This window comes from Bubalus kerabau, chromosome 13 (assembly GCF_029407905.1).
Source record: "Bubalus kerabau isolate K-KA32 ecotype Philippines breed swamp buffalo chromosome 13, PCC_UOA_SB_1v2, whole genome shotgun sequence".
Classification (NCBI taxonomy): domain Eukaryota; kingdom Metazoa; phylum Chordata; class Mammalia; order Artiodactyla; family Bovidae; genus Bubalus; species Bubalus kerabau.
The window spans coordinates 24,249,881-24,271,181 of NC_073636.1; positions in this window are offsets into that span (position 1 = coordinate 24,249,881).

Below are 21,301 nucleotides of genomic sequence, written 5' to 3' on the forward strand. Positions count from 1 at the left end.
CTGGCTGATTCTTTACCACTAGGCCACCTAGGAAGCCCAGGTCTTCCTCTCTCATCTGGCTCCAAATTCCTCCCATCAGAACCTACTCTGACTTCGACTTGCAGGGCAGAGCAGCAACTCCAGAAGCAAAGAGGCAGAGGCTTTATAGGGAAATGTCACTGTTTTTCAAAAGGCAATAAATACCCTATCATCCCTAAGGCTCATGCCGGAGGGGAATAGCTGCTGAACAGGAACATCTGACCCAGAATTCCAGACCCTGAGTTTCCCTCCCCAGGCTCCTGCTGATGTCAGAGATATATGGCTTCTTTTGATATGGACAGAGTAAAGGGACAAAATAGGTGATTAGTTAATCCCACTAGGGGATTGTAAATAGAAGAAATAAGGGAGACCCCGGTAAGTTAATGATTACTCAAGACAGCAAGTGCTTAACCACATACACACACACACACACACACTAAATAAATAAATAAAGCAGGCTTGCTTAGCAACAAAACCATGCAACAGAAGCACTAGATATGCTCCTAAACAATGGTGGCATGAGACCCACATCCTGCCCAGTGAGCTCAGAACATTAATGGTCCCTGGGACAACCTCTCTGGCTATGTAGGGACAAGAAAAAGGCCCTGTTCAACCCGGAGGAGGGGCCGCTGATGGAAGCATAACATCTACTCAAGAACAAGCTCTTCTCCCCCTCCCCAGGTTTCCTTTGATTGTAAAACTGTAGCCCACTAAGTTCTTGGGTTGCAGAACCCCCTGGCCTGCCCATTTGTAAGCCTCACAAGTATCCTATTCTAATAAATCACTTCTTAGCTATCACTTTGCATCTCACTGATTCTTTCTGTGATGAGACATAAAGGATTATAGTACCAGAGCCCTTTGGAGCCCCCAAAATGACACCCAAAGTTTTCAGTTTCCTACTCTGGTTCAAGTTTGGGGGAAAACCAAGGGACTTGATTTCCATGACACAGCTGAGACATTGCACAGTGTACACATTTGACAAATAGATATGTCAGTATCTGTCCACCTGCCTTTCTTGATTTGGAACCTCTTGAAGGAGGGACTGTTATCATCTTTGTATCTCAAATACAGAGTGATTGGTGGTCCTCCCTTATCAAAAGCTTCATGAGGAAGGGAGCTGCAGGGGATCTTTTCAGAAATCTCTCCCTTTTTGTCCAGTGAAGCTCTGAATTCCAGACACTGAGGTGAGGTTCCCTAGGGTTCCCATTTTGTGCATGCATGCTAAGTCACTTCAGTTGTGTCCAGCTCTTTGCGACCCTATGGACTGTAGTCCACTAGGCTCATCTGTCCATGGGATTCTTTAGGCAAGAATACTGGAGTGGGTTGCCATGCCCTCCTCCAGCAGATCTTCCTGACCCAGGGATCGAACCTGTGTCTCTAATGTTTCCTGCACTGACAGGTGGGTTCTTTACCACTAGCACCACCTATAACTCATTTAGCTTTGCTGTGCTGTGCTTAGTCACTCAGTCGTGTCTGACTCTTTGCGATCCCATGAACTGTAGCCTGCCAGACTCCTCTGTCCATGGGGATTCTCTAGGCAAGAATACTGGAGTGGGTTACCATGCCCTTCTCCAAGGGATCTTCCCAACCCAGGGATCAAACCCAGGTCTCCCACATTGCAGGCAGATTCTTTACCATCTGAGCCACCATCAATTTCAATTTTAAAATGATAAATAAATTCAGAAAATGTTTGGTGTTTGTGAGATGGAAGGTGATAATTTTATAAGGGTCAGAGACAGTATTTCAAGGTATACACATTTGTCTCTAATGGAAAAGGTCATAGCCTTTATTTTAAATGCAGTAGGAACCATATTTGTAGTACTTTATAGATGCTTCATATCCTTTTAATTAATAGATCAAAGTGAGGAATAGCTTGAAGACTTTTGTTTTAATTCTAATAATTGTTGTATAACAATATGTCTCATATTGTGTTACCAGAGAGTTAAATCTCATTAGGTTTGAGGACAAATAGATCCTGTCATTGAATTTTATGTTTAGGGAGGTTACTGCTCGATTCATCTTTTTAGCTGAATGATGACATTTTTAACTTTTTTTTTTTAACCATAGAGAGCCAAACCTGCTTCTAGTTTAGAAGACAATTTTAGTTTAACACTTGAAAGGAGAGGTTGAACTTCACAGTTGATTTGGATATACAGAAAGTACTTAGATAAATTTGGGGAAAGGAAATTTGTTAGTTGTTTAGTACAAAGTATAAGATGTTTAATAAACAGATGGTGACATAGGGGAGCAAAATTTGCCACCCCAAAATGTCTCTTTGGCATATAGATTATTTTGAGCTGAAAATATTTATTGTTATAAAGGCCCAGAAGACTCAGGAAGAAATTCTGACTTTCTGCCTAACTGTCTATAAAAATGCAAATGAAGGACCTGCTCCCAGAAGGGAGTTATTACCATAGACACTATAGTATGAACTAGACGTGAAGACAGGGAGGAACTAGCAAAGTCTAAGCTCCTCTGTATGTCCTCGTGTCTCTGCAGGTTCAGTAATCATTTGTTTACCAAGATTTGCTTTTCTATCTTATGTGAATCGCCCTCCTCCCCCTTCAGGTCACAAACCATTACCCCAACATCCTCTTTTATTAGCTGAAAAGGGTATTTAAGGTGAGGGTTTCAGCCATTTCGGCGGGTTACTCAGTTTTCCAGGGTCTCTTTCATGTATATATGCTATTAAAATTTTGTTTGAATTTTTTTTCCTGTTAATATGTCTCAGGTCAATTTAATCCTTAGCCCAAGCCATGAGAACCTAGAGAGCTAGAGGAAAAAGTTCTTCTCTGATGGTGATTACAGTCACAAATCCTGGTAAAGTGAATCTTCCTTTTCTTAAGTTCCTTGCAGCTTCTTTCTGATTATAATATGCTTATAACTTGGATCATTAGATTTTTTTACCACAAAAGCAGAGCATATATATACTTCTACAATTATAACTCTATGGAGGTGCCCTCCAGGACTCATGAAGATTGAAAGTCATTTTTCAGGGGCTTCCCTTTGGTCCAGTGGTTAAGAATCAAACCTTCTAACACAGGGGACTTGGGTTAGATCCCTGGCTCAGGAACTAAGGGCCCTCATGCCGTGCTGCAACTAGAGAGCACATGGCCTCTAGAGCCTGTGCTCCACAACAAAAGAAGACCCCTTGCATTGCAACGAAAACCCAGTGCAGCCAAAATTAATAATAATAATAATAAACTCATTTTGCAAATTCATTCAAGGCCAGTTTGCACTGCCTATCCTTTTTCCCCACACATCTTGTAACCTATAAAGTGCCCTCTCTTTCTGTAGTTATTCTATTACTTATAAAATTGGGATAAGGTGAAGAAAAATTTAAAATAAAAAATAAATTCAGCTATGTCTTAATTATTTATTTTCCTTCCTTTTTTGGGTGGAAGATGTAGTCTTATTTGTTTTCAGCTTTACTGAACTATGCTGCTAAGTCGCTTCAGTCGTGTCTGACTGTGTGACCCCATAGACGGCAGCACACCAGGCTCCCCCGTCCCCGGGATTCTCCAGGCAAGAGAATACTGGAGTGGGTTGCTATTTCCTTCATCACAGCGTCATAGATACAAACAAAATAAGTAGCCTTCAAACTTATGAAAACAAATCCCTCAAGTGTTTGATTCTTTTTAAAACTTTTATTCTCCTATTTAATTTGCACCAGGCTTTCCCTTGGTGGGTCAACTGACTTCAACAAATGATAAAACAATTGAGACTTACAGTGATCAAAAAACAGGAGCTAAGCCTTAGCAATGAACTTACAACAAGGATAATTTGCTGCTGCTGCTACTAAGTCGCTTCAGTCGTGTCCGACTCTGTGCGACCCCATAGACGGCAGCCCACCAGGCTCCTCTGTCCATGGGATTCTCCAGGCAAGAAAACTGGAGTGGGTTGCCATTGCCTTCTCCACTGAGGTATGATTGACAAATAAAAATGTAAGATATTTAAACTGCACAACTGATGATTTGATATGCATGTACATTGTGAAAGGACTCCCCTGCCCATCCAGTTAATGAAACTGACCATTTCTTTTGTCTTTAAAGATGCTTCCCTGATGTTTTTTATAATGTCCTCAGATTTCCATTTTCTCCTTTGTCCTAGTCTTTGAATTACAAGTTCCTATTAACATCAAGCATTGTACTTTGCCAAAGGAGAGAGTCTGAGGGTTCAACATGTTTCTAGCTCTCTCCATAAGTACATTTGATTCATTAATTAATTTTATTTTGACTGCATCAGATCTTAGTTGTGGCATGCAGGATCTTCATTGCATCATGTGGGATCTTTCCTTGTGGCCACGGACTCTCTAGTTGTGGCATAAGGACTTCAGTGGTTGCACATAAGTACATTTAGATAAATAGAAACTAGATCCTATAAATATATAAGTTGGTAAATAGGGTTAACTAGCTCTTCAAAAGTTAAATAACAGTCTACTTCTTCCATAAATGCAAGTGTTAGATTTGTACACTTAGAACATTTGTGGAATATTTCTTAACTGTAAGTGGGTGGCAAGAATGTGGAAGCTTTTTGTAACACCAGACATTTGTCATTGTCGGATAGATGGATAACTTTTAACCAACAGCTTCATGTGTCTTCAGGTGTCATGTGACCAATTCATATGCCAGGCCCTAAATTAGGCACTTTCTATGCATTATTTCATTTAATTTCCATTGACAATTATATGAAGAACATAAAGCTATTATCTACATTGTATTGGTAAGAAAACGGAACCTGAAATAGATTAGGCAATTCACTTGCCCAGGGTCACAGAGTTAGAAAGACCCAGAGACAGGACTCAGTGTGGATGTGGGCTGAATTGAAAGCTTGTACTTGGCCCAATCACGTTCTATCACTAAGTGGTGTGATTTGATTCTTCACTGCTCTCACTGTGTGCCCAGTGCCTGGATTTCCAGGCACTGGAACGTGCTCTTTTATGTTAAGACGTGGTCCCTAGTTAAAATACTAATGATAGGGACAGAGTGAAGGGACAAAATAGATGATCAAATAGTTAATCCCACTAGGGAATTGTGGGAAAAAATATGGGAGACCCCTATAATTTAATGACTACTCAAGAAAGCATGTTTGCTTAACCACAAAAGCAAGCACCCTTGCATAGCTACAAAACCATGCAGCAGGAGCCCCCTAAGTGGGCTTCCCAGGTGGTGCTAGTGGTAAAGAATTTGCCTGCCAATGTGGAAGACATGAGTTCAATCCCTGGATCAGGAAGATCCCATGGTGTAGGAAATGGCACCCACTCCTGTATTCTTGCCTGGAAAATTTGATGGGCAGAAGAACCGGCAGGCTACAGTGCATGGAGCCACAAAGAGCTGGACACAACTGAGTGAGGCGGCACACACAAACCCCGATATTCATCACAGCATTTTTATAACTGCCAAGATAAGGAAACAATCTAAGTGTCCATCAATAGATAAATGGATAAAGAAGATGTGAGATACATATCACATGCAATAGAATACTACTCAGTTATAAAAAAGATGAAGTCTTGCCATTTGTGGCAACATGGATGGACCTTGACAGTATTACGCTAAGTGAAGTAGTTACAAATACCATATGACTTCACTCATATGTGGAATATAAGAAGCAAACAACAACAATGAAAACCAAAATACATGAACAAACCAAACAGAAACAAACATGTAGATACAGAGAACAGAAACTTAGGAGTGTGGTGGCGGGGGAGGGAGAAATGGGTAAAGGGGATTGACTGTATGGTGATGTGAGTGCATGCTAAGCCGCTTCAGTCACATCCAACTCTTTGCAACCCTATGGACTGTAGCCCACCAGGCTCCTCTGTCCACGGGATTCTTCAGGCAAGAATACTGGAATGGGCTGCCGTACCCTCCTCCAAGGATCTTCCTGACTCAGGGATTGAAACTGCATCTCCTGTGGCTCATAATTGCAGGCGGATTCTTTCCCACTGAACTCTCAGGGAAGCTTGTATGGTGATGAACGGGTGATATGCGCTGTAGGGTATACAGAAATAGAAATATAATGTTATAAACATGACACTTAAAGAGTGTTATAACCCAATGTTACTTCAATTTAAAAAAATGTTTATTGACCAATTACTATGTGATAGACACTTCCTTAAGGACAAGGCATGAACAAACAAGTACATAGATAGCTACAATGAAGTGTAAGAAATACCACTAAATTCCAGGGTTGTTGATGTGAAGGCAGAGAAATAATAGCATAGCTTTGTGAAGATTTATTGGCTATTCGTATTGTCAATAAACTCTTGAACCAGGAAAAAACATTCTAGAGGGTAAATCAATAGATTGTCTCCTTTATAATTGTCTATACTTTCTGGATTTTCTAAAGTGAGCATATATTGCTCTAACAATTGGGAAACAAAATGATTTAATAACTGGGAAAAAAAAACCCCAAAGTGAATCCAATTGTTCTTGCCTTTGCCACAACATCATTATCTATGTCTGGCTTGGCCCTGCCCGTGCCACTGGGTCTAATCGTTCTGGCCACGCTCTGTGGGTGACTGGAAGGAGGGCAGGTGTCACCTCAGCTTAGAACCCCACAGGTAAAGAGTGCCCCAAATCAACCTGTGGTTCTTTTTCTTGATTTTTGGGTAGGTGGGAAAAGGGGAGATGGGTATCAGGGGCCGAGGCCTAAATATGATTGAGTGTACAGAAAGATAATAATCTCAACATTTGATGTACATGGATTCTATGCTCTAATGAAGACTTGAGAGATAATTTCATTTCAGTCAGCCAGGTCAGACTGCGTTGATTCCATGACTATGACTATAGATAGATGTGAAGTCTGTGTGTGAGTTTTTTTTTTTTAATGTGGACCATTTTAAAATTGTTTATTGAATTTGTTACAATATTGCTTCTGTTTTATGTTTTCCCTTTTTTTAGCCTCAAGGCATGCGGGATCTTAGCTCCCTGACCGGGGATCAAGCTGCACCTCCTGCATTGGAAGGTGAAGTCTTCACCTCTGGACCACCAGGGAAATCCCTGTGTATGGTCTTCCCGCCACCCTTAGGGCATCTCTTTTCCACATTGGTCCAGTCAGGTGCATTGCTGAAGGAGAAAAGAGGTCAAATGCCACCTCCAGCCTCTTAATGAAGGGGTAGGAGGCAGGATGAGAATTAGAAAGCAAGGTGAAGCAAAGTGATATCTGAACTGCTATCAAGACACAGAGGGTTTCAGATCGGCCACTCGGTCTCTCCTCAGGCATGGAGGACTCTTGGTATTTGTGGATGTCTTAAAATACAAACTATAAATGGGCAGTTTAGCATGAGACTTAATGAACACATGCTTTAGTGGCATAGATGTTAGGTTCTTGGGAGAAAAGGACCTATTTTATTTGATCCTAATTTTCCGGAAAGTGCCACCTACATCTGGAGCATGGTCAGAACAGCCTATAATAATTTGTCGCGCTGTGCCTGTGTTATCTATTTTGGCATTTCCCCATGCAGGAGCTATAAAAGATGTGTTTACACTGGTGTGGCTGCCTGCTTTGCCTGTGGCTGTTACTATTGGTTGAATCCCTTTGACTCTGTGGAAACAATTGAAAAGTGTTACAGTGTATTATTGCTGGGAGGACAATGTAATGATTGTTTGGGAAAGGCCCCTTGCCTTAGGATGCAGAAGAATTGTGATAGTCTAGGCTGAAAGAACCCTTATTTTTGTGTTTGTTGTCTGGAAAATGACATGCTAGAAACAGAAAAAATACATTCTGATGGTTCTTGTGTCTTCTGTGAAAACAGGACCTTTTTGATTCTTTAAATGAAAACCCAAAATGTATTGCACAGTATATTTGGTAGTGTTTTACTAATGTTTTTGGTTTATTATTTTTTATACACACACATTCCACTTATTTTGTCTATACCCAAAGCAAATAGATAGTTCAGGCCCATAAATAAATTATTTTTTAAAGGAAGCTGAACCAATGTTTGTATGTGTGCCTTAAACTGAATTGAATATGTTTCCTAATAATTTGTCCTGAAGTTTTGCTCAAGTGGTGTATGGGAAAGGTCAGGGTTTTTCTTTCTTTGGCTCCGCTGGAAGAATTTATTGTAGAAAAAGACAAAGGGACAGCATGGGCAGTATATAGATTGCTCTTGTGCAGCAGAATGAAAGTTTCTGGACAGTGAAGTTGACACATCATTAAACACATAGATGAAAGGAAAGGCTTGAGCATGTGCTCTGCTTAGGGCACAAGATAACACAGTCGTGCTAGATTAATAAGATTTGATATTTAATAAAGGTGGATTGGGGCTTCTCTGGTGGCTCAGGCAGTAAAGAATCTGCGCACAATGCGGGAGACCTGGGTTCGATCCCTGGGTTGGTAAGGTCCCCTGGAGGACGGCATGGCAACCCACTCCGGTATTCTTGCCTGGAGAATTTCCATGGACAGAGGAACCTGCTGGGCTATAGTCCATGGGGTCACAAAGAGTCGGATTTGACTGAGCAACTAAGTGCAACACAGCACACACAACAAAGGTGAATTATTACAATATGGGTCTGGTTTCTTTTCTCTAAAATGTATGACTTTCCTAATAGACATGAAAAAAAAAAAATAATAATCTGAAGGCCACATCAGGAACAAATCCTAGCCACTCGGCTGGTGGAAACAAGGCATAGGTGAGGAGGGCAGGAAAGACTGGAGGGGGTTAGAATACTCAGGGATCTGTTAGACAGCAGGCTCAATCTGCTGTCACAATCATGGTGCATATTGTGGGCTAAAAATAATACATGCGCGCTGACATTGCTGTTTCTTCACATCAGCGCCTGGGAGAGACTAAGTCTACAGACCTGTGGTGCCGTAAGCCTAGAATGAGAGAGAAAACGAAAGGTTCAACCCATCTGACACAGAGCCACCACCTTCCACACCGTCATTCAGAGCCAGGACGAGGTGCTGTCCAAATTAGACCACATGGAAGGGTCTGAAAAAAGCATAGAGGATCCAGGTTCTCATGTGGTTCCCTTTAAATCAAGAGTCCTCAGCCTCTGGGATCTAATGCCTGATGATCTGAGGTGGAGATGATATAATAATAATAGAAATAAATAATAAAGAAATAAATAATAATGTGCTTGAATCATCCCAAAACTACTCCTCCACCCCTGGTCTGTGGAAAAATTGTCTTTCATGAAACTGGTCCCTGGTGCCAAAAAGGTTGAGGACTGCTGTTTTAAATCATCTGTGATTCCAACTAAACAGAATGAACAGAAGAAACCAGAGCTGGTTTCAGATATAAATCAAGACTTATAATGCTAAGTTCTACACATGTGTTATAAACACTATGCTATCCATTTTGGGATTGAAAGAGAGTAAAGTTCAAGTGTCTTTGTTTATTAAAATGTGTTATAATATTTTAAAAAATAGTTAGGCCTTTCTAAATATATATTGAAATGAACTGGAATAAAGTCTCTCCATCTGTCAAATAAGATTTCCTATTGTGTTACTAATGATGCTGACGTTGGGAAAGATTGAAGGTGGGAAGAGAAGGGGACAACAGAGGATGAGAAAGTTGGATGGCATCACTGACTCAATGGACATGAGTTTGAGCAAGCTCCAGGAGATGGTGAAGGACAGGGGAGCCTGGCAGGCCACAGTCCATGGGATTGCAAAGAGTTGGATACCACTGAGCAACTTAACAACAACAAATTATTGACATGACTAATTATTTTATCTTGACCATTATATTTTTTAAAAAAAAACTTATGATCTCTAAATACACAATGTAATTTAAAAGAAAAATAAAATGCCTTTCTATAGAAGTTTGATGTGTGTCTTTATGTAACTTTGGCCATCTTCCTTAGTCAATGTTTTATTGCTTTAGCAAAAAAGGAAACTATTCTTTCCCACAGGATCTCCATGTAGCAATTGGAAAAGTTTTATGGAAATTACCAAATAATAACACCTTTAAAATTTTAATTCCATCAACATTTATCAAATACTTAATGTATACCAGGCACTTTGCTAGGTATTGGGGATACACAAAAATAAGGGGGACAAGGGTTACAGTCCAATAATTTAAAGCCCTCCCTCAAAAATACAATTTGATAAATTCATAAGACTAGTAAGAAAAGAACGTCTATACAATGGGAATATAGTGCAACAGGAACACATTTGAGGAGTCTCTCATTTAGGAAAGCACCTAAGATATACTGGGCATACTTTCCACAAGAATGTTCCACTAGTTTGCTGTCAGAAAGTTCTCCTTATACATTATGTAAATTCCCTAGTAACTAGAGAGAATACAGCAGCCAATTAACCACAAATATCATGGGGTCACTAAGAGTCGGACACAACTGAGTGACTTCACTTTTACTTTTCACTTTCATACATTGGAGAAGGAAATGGCAACCCACTCCAGTGTTCTTGCCTGGAGAATCCCCGGGACGGGGGAGCCTGGTGGGAGGCCGTCTATGGGGTCGCACAGAGTCGGACACGACTGAAGCGACTTAGCAGCAGCAGCAGCATGGCTGAACATCCTTCACAGTGAGTGCTGGCTATTATCAAAGAAACAGGAATAAGATATTTGGCCAGAATTGTTGCTCTTCATTCAATTGTCACTTGCCTAGGGCTTAATATCTATCAACCCCCTATTTCTGAAATGCATGTTGATTCTCTTAGGGGGTTACTTTTCCTGAGGGTCTTTTTGGGTCATTGCTCCTGACAGAAAGGCTCAAAGTAGAGTCTTCAACTGTACAAATGGGAGTTGTAGATCATTTGTAAAAATTAAAGAGGTTAATTTCATCCACAAGCTGTCTGGTACGAGGTCAATCTCTTTCTTGCTATGAAAATCTTTTTTATTGATATCTTTGTTGATACTAATGTTTCTAGTTTTCTCTTACAACTTTACACATCTAAGAAATGCCAGTTCAGCCACCTTTTCCTATTTTATAAAAATTTTCAGAATCACTTCTCAGTAAATGAATATAAGCCAATAAATGAATTTTGTAAGTCCACATGAGATAAGGAAACACACTTTCAAACAAGAAAAATCAAAACAAAATTTTATGGAACAAGTTTTCTTTTTGCAAATTGTTTGAAGCAAAAATTTAAGAAATTAGGGACTTCCTTGGTGGTTCAGTGGTTAAGAATCTGCCTGCCAAACCAGGGGCCATGGGTTTGACCCCTGGTCTGGGAACTAAGATCCCACATGCCTTGGAGCAACTGATTCTCTGCACCACAACTACTGAGCCAGCACTCTAGAGCCCGCAAGCCACACCTACTGCAGCCTGTGTGCCTAGAGCCTGTGCTCCACAAGAGAAGCCACCACAGTGAGAAGCCAGCAGACTGCAACCAGAGAGAAGCCCCACTCACCATAACTAGAAAAACCCCGAGTGAGAAACGAAAACCCAGCACAGCCAAAAAATAAATAATTTTTAAAACTTTAAGAAATTAATAGATCAACCACTTATCCATTTTATCTCAAACATATCAGTAACAACATTTGTCTTCCCAACACCTGTTATGAGCCTCAGTGACCTTGTGAAGAAAAGTCTAGAACAGATTATTGGTTGTGCCTGGCAGGAAGGTGGCTTAGGGATCTACAGTTCTGCTGAGAGTAGCAGCTGTTACCATGCTCTAGTTAATCTATCCCACCATTGCTCTGCGAGTTGCATGGTATAGCCCAGCCTACTGGGCTGCGACAAAGCCAAGGTCAATGTTTATTGAATTAACAAATGAAAGATAAATGGCTGAAAGCATAGTTTCCTTGAAGAATCATTTAAACACCAGGGCTACATCTAACATTTAATAATGTTTAATGAGATGGCAAGAATGGAGAAAACAAACAATATAAGTGTTTATTTTTGTTTTGTTTTGGAAAGATAGTGAGATAAAATTATGTTTGAAAATCTGAAAACCAGGAGCAGTTCTAAATATATTTTTATGTACCTAAAAATTATTTGAGTGATGAATGTATGCTATTAAGGAAGTACACACCACAAGTACTTTAAAAATTGCACATTACTAGGGAATTAAAAGGGGAAGGGACTTGGTGAAAAAAATGGCTAAAGGAGGGGATGACTAATAGAGAGGGAAAGTGAAATTTTCTTTCTCAAATGGGAAAGGATGAATAGTTGAAAATACCAGAGAAGTTAGTTGTACAGAAATGTTCAGATTTGAAAAGGTTTAAAGAAAAAAGCTCTGCCTTGTCTACTCATCTCAGTTGGTTTGTTCTCTGGTTTGTGTGAGGAGAGACAAAAGAGAAAGAATGGAATATTACTAGGAAGATAATATGTATTATATAAATCGGCACAGATAGCCTAAATAGGATAAGTAACTTGACTATTGGCTATAAAAGTGGGAAGATACAGAGGATACTGGCAGCTGTCAGAAACTACAAAATCTTTTTGTTGCCAAAGTGGTCTGAATTCCCAGAAACTTGGCCAAAACCAGGAGTAATTCTATAGAAGTAAGTGTTCTGGTCAAGTTTAGGTAATCAGCCATCAGTTTAGTTCAGTTCAGTTGCTCAGTCGTGTCCGACTCTTTGTGACCCCATGAATTGCAGCATGCCAGGCCTCCCTGTCCATCACCATCTCTCGGAGTTCACTCAAACTCACATCCATCAAGTCAGTGATGCCATCCAGCCATCTCATCCTCTGTCGTCCCCTTTTCCTCCTGCCCCCAATCCCTCCCAGCATCAGAGTCTTCTCCAATGAGTCAACTCTTTGCATGAGGTGGCCAAAGTACCAGAGTTTCAACTTTAGCATCATTCCTTCCAAAGAAATCCCAGGGCTGATCTCCTTCAGAATGGACTGGTTGGATCTCCTTGCAGTCCAAGGGACTCTCAAGAGTCTTCTCCAACACCACAGTTCAAAAGCATCAATTTTTCGGCGCTCAGCTTTCTTCACAGTCCAACTCTCACCACCATACATGACCACTGGAAAAACCATAGCCTTGACTAGATGGACCTTTGTTGGCAAAGATGGACCCAATTGTGATGGGTAGTAGTGATGGGTAGTGAAAAAGAAAGCCAAAGCTTATCAAATCTTGCTCTGTTTGTTTGCAGAAGCTGTGTTTTCTATTGTTTTAGTAGGGAGTTGGAGTCATGCTCACCTCCAACTTAATTGTACCTCTTGGTAAACAAAACTTTTTTCTACCACTTGGGAAGTTACCACTTTTACTGGCAGTTACCACTTTTATAATTTTGAGGGGTCAGTGGAGGGTTTTGAATGTCTACTCCCAGGACCTAATCTTACCTTCCTCAAGGATCTTTTCTCAAATGTGTGATCCTATCTCTCTTTGATTATACACCACATATGTAAAATTTTCTAGTGCATAACCTCAACATATGCATAACCTCAAATCACATATTAATAGGCACTACTATATTTATGTATTATATTCCTTGTCTGGCTTGCCTGGTGGTTCAGTAATAAAGAATCTGCCTGTCAGTGCAGGAGATGTGGGTTCAATCCCTGGGTCTGGAAGATCCTCTGGAGAAGGATATGGCAACCCACTCTAGGATCCTTGCCTGGGAAATCCCATGGACAGAGGAGTCTGGCAGGGTCCATGGGGTTGCAAAAGAGTTGGACATGACTTAGAGGCTAAAGAACAACAAAAAACAATATTCCTTGCCTAGAAAGGCAAATTGAAACTTTTCTACCATGAATAATATTTTTATGACTATAAACTCAAATCTATAAAAAAAATAAAACAGTACTCATACCTTTTGTCAGGCTTTCTAATAAGTTTTGTCTAGGAACTTATCCTCGGAGAAGGCAATGGCACCTCACTCCAGTACTCTTGCCTGGAAAATCCCATGGATGGAGGAGCCTGGTAGGCTGCAGTCCATGGGGTCGCTAAGAGTCGGACACGACTGAGTGACTTCACTTTCACTTTTCACTTTCATGCATTGGAGAGGGAAATGGCAACCCACTCCAGTGTTCTTGCCTGGGCAATCCCCGAGACGGGGGAGCCTGATGGGCTGCCGTCTATGAGGTCGCACAGAGTCGGACACGACTGAAGCGACTTGCAGCAGGAACTTATCCCACAGAAACCACTTTTGAAATGGGCAAAGAGATTAGCTCATTTGAAAAATATTTATGATGAGCCTAAGACTTTCCATATACTATTCTGGTCATTGCGGATACACAGGGAGCAAAACCAGATAGACCCCTCCCTGCACACATGACGCCCACAGTCTGGTAGAGGCCTCAGACTCTAGTCAGATAATCACACACATGCAATAGTCAAGTTGGATCAGGCAACCATGGAGAGACTCGTGGGGCTATGAAAGCATCTATTAGGCAAGGAAACCTAATTTAGGGGTCAGAGAAGATACCTTAAAAAAGAGACAAACGGGCAAAAATCTCAAGATTCAGTAGGATTGGGAGGGTTGTTTGTAGTAAAAATGTAGACCAGGGAATTCCCTGTCGGTCCAGTGGTTAAGACTCTAAGCGTCCACTGCAGGGAGCACAGATCAGATCACTGGTGGAGGAACAAAGAAACAACAAACAAACAAAACAAAACATAGACCAAACTGATTCCTTGTAAGAATAACTAAACAAACCATCATATAGCCATTTAGTGGAATGCTATCCAGCTATACAAGGAGGTAGGAGGGGGTACTTCTAGGGAAACAATCCACCATGTATTGTATAATACTACATTTTATAGAATTCCATTTATGTTAAGAATGTTCCATATATAAGAAAAGCTTAGATATACACATAACATATATATTTGTGTATATATATACATATATACACACATATGTATATATAGAGAGACTGCCTTAAATATTTCTGTAACGTTTGAATTTTATATAACTCTATTATGTTTACAATCATGTGCAAATATTTTAAAAAGTGTATTCTAGGTCTTACAATTGGTTTGGTCACTGAAGAGCCCACACACATATACATACATGTGTGTGTGCAATAATTAAGGATAATTCTGATCTTGATTTATACAATCACATCAAATGATATTTTTAAATAAACACTAAATGGTGTGTCTTGGGAATATTTACCATTATCACTAGTGATTCTGAACTAATAGAACAAAAAGCATCATCTCCATGATAGCACCAAATTTATATTCAGTCTGGCTGGAAGGAGAGAGATTAGATGATTTCTTGAGATCTCCAACCTTCTCACCAGTTTCATAAGGATTATAGTTCACAAAGCAAGATGTTTTGTTAAAGGGATAAAAAACATTCTGTAGGTTTTTATCTGTAAAAACAGAGGTCCTGGGAACCAGGAAGGTACCAGATCTTCATACTTCAAAATCACCGAAAGTCTGTTAAAACAGTCACAAAGCATTGCTATACAGGTCTCAGCTTTTCAAGTGGCCAGCTTGTAAAATGATACCCAGGCTTGCTTTGGATTTGCTGAGTCAGAATTTCGGGGGGTTGAGGGAAGTCCTGGGGTCTTCACTTTAAGATCTGTGGTTCTCCAAACCCCACAGTGAGTTTGGGTCCGACCAGTCAAGTTCTGCCTTGATAAAGAGGGCGCTGCTGGCTTGAGATGAGGAAAATGCCAAAAAAAATTCCCCTCTCCTTCCTAACAGATTTTGATTAGTGGGTGAAGGGAAAATTTGAAGCTAATTAGGAAAAATGCTTTTCCTCTTTCCATTTCCTCTGACTTTATGAAAGACAAGACGTCTTAATAAGAGCGCCTTTAGCCCATCATTCATCTTTTGTTTCCTTAGTGGAACACTGGCGTATTAATTAGAAGCCAGAGCCTTTCTCAATGGACACCATCGGTGCCTTCATGTTCCCGGGACAGTGGGCTGGTTCATTTGAGCCCGCAGCTCACAGATATGTTACAGGGAAGTCATTTTTATGGAGGTTATGGGGGAGGGGGGTTGAGGAATGGCTGGGATGGCGGGTGGGGAGAGGGAGAGGGAGGGGGAATGTGTGACCTGGAGGGAAACTCTTATGCTGGCCCTCAAGAGAAAACTATACTTTCTTGGTCTTACTGATAATTATCAGTGACCCAGTTACCATTGCCTTTCCATAGAAGAGATCCTTGCAGCACTGTAAAATATACCTATTTCTTTAATTCAGATTTCACATTCTTTCAGAAGAACAACATTCATTCTTTTCCAGTTTAAAAAATTCTTTAAGCTCCTACAATTTACCAGTAGTAGAGAATTTATATTAAAAAAATAGACAACAGTACATATGATAATAGAAATATTTTTTGTATTTAATATAAAATAGTATTTGACACAATTGTGTTACAAGTATAAATTAACTGTATTTAGTGCCAACTCGTTGGAAAAGACCCTGATGCTGGGAAAGATTGAGGGCAGGAGGAGAAAGGGGCGTTAGAGGATGAGATGGTTGATGGCATCTTTGACTCAATGGACACGAGTTTGAGCAAACTCTGGGAGACTGTGGACAGGGAAGGCTGGCGTGCTGCTGTCCATGGGGTCTCAAAGATCAGACACCACTGAGAATGACAGTAAGGTGTTGGCCTCTCTCTCTCTCTCTCTTTCCCTCCCCCCTTCTCTTTCTCACTATACTCAGCACAGCAGTGGGAAATACTGCCATTCTCTTCAGAAGGGCCTGATTTCCTATCCTTATAAAGAAATTAACAGGCTTGAGGATAATTAATATAAATGATTGCTTTATTCCAGCCACCCAAATACTTAAGGCATTCTAATCTCCACAGTATTTACCCAATAGAAATTTCAAAATAGCATTGCTTATTGGGGCTAATTCTAAAGGTAGTATGTATTCATTTTTTAAAATTAAAAAATTAAGAAGTATAAAAAATACACACATTAATCTCACTACTTAGAAACTACACTTAACCATTTAGTATATTTCCTTCCAATTTTAAAATTACACATTTGGGGGTCACAAAATATACACAACTGTCTATACACAATTATGTTTTTAACTACTGTTACTTATGATACCAAGAACATTTTACTAAGTCATTAAATATTATTTGAAAATAAAATCTCTCCAGTTTCTCACCATATGGAGCTCTCACGATTTAAGTAACTCTTTGCCTATTGTTGGACTTTTCAGTAGTTTAAAATTTTTTTTCAGTAGTTTTTAAATTCAGTCGTTTCTAAATAGGGGAAATTGTATCAGGAAACAACCATGAAAAACTGTCATCAAAGAACATGAATTTAAGAATACGAATATCAAACCCAGTTTTAAGTTTTTTTGAATTTCTGTGGTTTAAAACCATCTCCCTAACCCTAGCCAATGGGATTGAACGCACAGCTCTGCTCTGTGCGAGAGGTTTGTCGGAGAATCAAGAGAAGGGCGTGGGTAGCAGTGATGGGCACGGAGAGAGGAAAACAGCCATGCTGAGTCGTGAATGAGATCGTGTCCAGAGGTGAACAGAAACTGCCAGCACGGGTGTGAGTGCCCAGGAGTTTGTAGAAATATCAGAGGAGGGCACTGTGCTTCCCTAAGGACTCGGGGTGAAAGGCTCGAGCCAATTTTATTTTAATTTTAAAAGGTCAAGATGACCTCAGCTGATATCTATGAAATAAATAGCTGACAAAATAGGACACAGATTTTGTTTTTTTGATTCATTGGAGAGTCTTTGTCTTCTAATAGAGGAAATTTGAACACATACACATGTATCTTGTTAACTCATTTCATGCTTTCGGTTAAAAAAAATACTCTTTATAAAAATTATTTTTGATTTCCTTTTAAATTTTACTTTAGCTATGAGAACTATTCATTTTGCCCCTTTCCCCTGCAGTGACTTGAAAGTCTCACGTTGTCACAGGTCAGGTTCCGCAAGAGACAGGAGGAGATTTGCCGGTAGGATGTTTGCCAGAGACTTCGCTCAGGAACAGTGTGAGGAATATAGGACTTGGCTGAGGAAGAAGCTGAATTTTGATGCAGTTGCAGCAGAGGCCTCAGGCTCATCTACATGGAGCTCAGAGATTAGGGTGACCCTTCTAGAACTTTCCAATGGGGATGGGAGAGGGAGGGTTGGCAGGTATGTAGGTATTTATACTCCTGCATTAGCCAGTCATGAGTACAGGCTGTCCCTGGAGAGGGGTTATGTGATAATGTCTGAAGGGCAAGGGAGTTTGTCCAGGGGAGGGCACTTCCTGAGACCCAGCTGTCTTAATCATTGGGCTGCCAGGGAAGTCCTTCTTTGTTTTCATGTCATTAATCACAACATATTTTAAAGGAAAGAATTATTGACTTGCTTTTGGGGGGAAGGTCCAATAAAAAACTTAGCAGGATTTAGTTTCTTCACTTCCTAGTTTAAGTGGATATAATCTGTCATTTTGGACAGACATAATTAACAGCCTCATCTTATGATTCTGCAATGTTTATCTTGTCTTGAAGGATTATTTTTGTCGTTAGTATTACATTTTATAACCATTCCGACATCTTTATAGATTGAACTGCTTAAACTCGTAAAAGCGAATTTTTTTTTTTCCTGCTGCCTTGAATGTGAAAAAAGAAACAAAAGGCCCAGAGCTGGAGAGAATTGTACCTGCTTTGCTGCTAACCCCAAAACCAAGTGGCATCCATACTGAAATTTCATATTTTAAAAATTTAATCATGGAAGTTTGCATTCTGGCCTGATTTCTTTCCCCTTTTTGGTCTCACAGCAAAGTGACTTGGAATCCTAGCCAAAATATTTAGTTAAAAACTGGAGATGATTAGAGTTCGTCCAATCTCAGAGGGCACTGGCAGCAACAGACAAGAGGCCAGAATCCTATTCACTTTGACCTGTCCCCCATCACATTTTCTGTATTTAATTCTTCTACCAACTTGGATGAACCTGGAAAAAGCACCTTCATCCTCAGGAAGGCTGCAGAAATAGCCACTACACGATAATCAGCCCAGGACATGAAGCAGTTTAAGTCTAAAGCAACAAGATTGACAAAGTTGTAACCACAGGTAAAAACCAGATTCTATCATTGCCTCTGGTACCATATCAGCTTTTAACAAATGGCTGAATCAAATCCATTCCAACATTCATTCGACTTGGGGGGCCTGGGAGGAGAGGCGGCTCACTAGATGGATAAGAAGCAGGATTCACAGCATGAATGCTCTTGTATGGATGCAAACTATGGAGTTCACGTGTTACCCTCTGTTGATGAGGCATCTTTCATGAAACATGTATGATTACAGAACACTAAAGCACGGCCCCTTCAGAGGGACTCCAATGGGAGGCATATCAGTAATAACTTTTGATTTATTTTAATGTGGAAGTATTAACTACTTGATTGTGAATTGAATGGAATTTGGGTGGAGTTGATACAGTTCTGTAACATGCAATGTGGTGGCATCGTTCTCTAGATTTGGGGAACATTGGTATAACACAGTAGGTCTAGAGCTATCTATGCAGGCTGAGTTAGACACGATTCAAAACCAGAGGTAGGACCCTGTAGTCAGTAAAATGCTACATTAGGTCAGCCTGAAGGCCTTTTTATTTGAATCCTTATAGCCTGTTAAGATTTAAATTCCTCAGGCTTCCACTACATCGTCTGGAGTGTGTTATCCGTCTGGTGTCGTGCTCAGTCACGTCTGACTGTTTGCAACCCCATGGACTGGAGCCAGCCAGGCTCCTCTGTCCACGGGATTTTCCAGGCAAGAATACTGCAGTGGGTTGCCATTTCCTCCTCCAGGGCATCTTCCTGACCCAGAGATTGAAACCATGTCTACCCGTGTCTCCTGCATTGCAGGAGGATTTTTTACCTCTGAACCACTGCGGAAGTCCATCTTGTCTGGAAAACATATAAATAACCTTGTATAGATGTTGTCTTTAATTTAGGGTTTTTTTTTTTTTTCAAAATTATCGCATGAAAGCACTATTCATATCTGTGAACATTCATTTTATATTAAATATTGAAAAGTTGGTTTTTTGATACTGGGTATTTTTCTCTAATTAGATAAGAAATAATAAAAATTTCCATATATATTTTTTTCCTGAAGCCAATCTGCTTTATATTAGTCAAGCAGTTCTTTTACTGATTGGATGTCCACAAATAGACATTTCTTTGGAGCTGGTGACAAGAAGTATGATGGCCATGCAGATACTTTTTGTCCTTGGAATGCCCTTTTCTATTTTCATGTGAATCTCACTGTATAACGGTTGAAGCAATTAATTAGCCAATTTGTAGGTAATTCTTTCTGACAAGCTAGCCACCTTCCTTTAGCAGAAGTGTAAAATGAGCAATCTCAGAGACATGCATTAAATTCACTAATCAAATTAAATCCTAAACCAACGACTTCCAGGGCTTATGTTTCTTTTGTAAAGCAAACAGATGTTTTATAATGAATAATTATATCATAGTCAATCATTTAGTTGTGAATAGTGCCCAATTTTAAGGGTACATTTATAAAACAACATTCAAGATCAAATATACTTGTGTGCTACAGCCAGAATGTTTCTACCATTAGATTTTTCAGATGACTGTTTCTCTATGAATGCTATTAGTGAGGAAATTTTTTCTGGAGTTACAAGATGTTTCCTGTACCTTGCTAAACTGCAGAAGAGAGAATACACAGATGAGCATATCGGGCATACTAATATCCTGGGCTGTATGGGTGCTGTGGCAAGAATGTCACTTGCTACTTCTGAAAGATGTTATCAGTTCAGTTCAGTCACTCAGTCATGTCCTACTCTTTGTGACCCCATGAACTGCAGCCTGCCAGGCTTCCCTTTCCATCACCAACTCCCGGAGCTTGCTCAAACTCACGTCCATTGAGTCGGTGATGCCATCCAACCATCTCATCTCCTGTCATCCCCTTCTCCTCCTGCCTTCAATCTTTCCCAGTATCAGGGTCTTTTCCAATGAGTCAGTTCTTTGTATCATGTGACCAAAGTACTGGATTTAGTTTCAGCATCAGTCCTTCCAGTGAATATTCAGGACTGATTTCCTTTAGGATTGACCGGCTTGATCTCCTTGCTGTCCAAGGGACTTTAAAGAGTCTTCTCCAACACCACAGCTCAAAAGCATCAATCCTTCAGTGCTTAGCTTTCTTTATGGTCCAACTTTTGCAGCCGCACTGCAGGGGAAGCACAACTTCAGCTTGCTGAAAGTCAAGTAGATCCTATATGATGGGAACTGGAGGCCTCTGAAAGGCTCTCTGCCCCTGGGACTGAAGGCTTCCTATGGAATCGTCACCCATCCTATCTTGCTTGTCACAGCTTATGTTCAATGAAAACAGTGGTGAATGGTTAAATCGCAAGTATGTGTTGAGTACATATATCCACAAATTAAGAAGGAAGTTTGTGTCGGCAATACATATTTCAGAATGGGAGATTCCCCAAGGAGAGGAGACAAGGCACAAAGAGGAAATGTGAGGTGGTGGCCTGAGGAACATGAG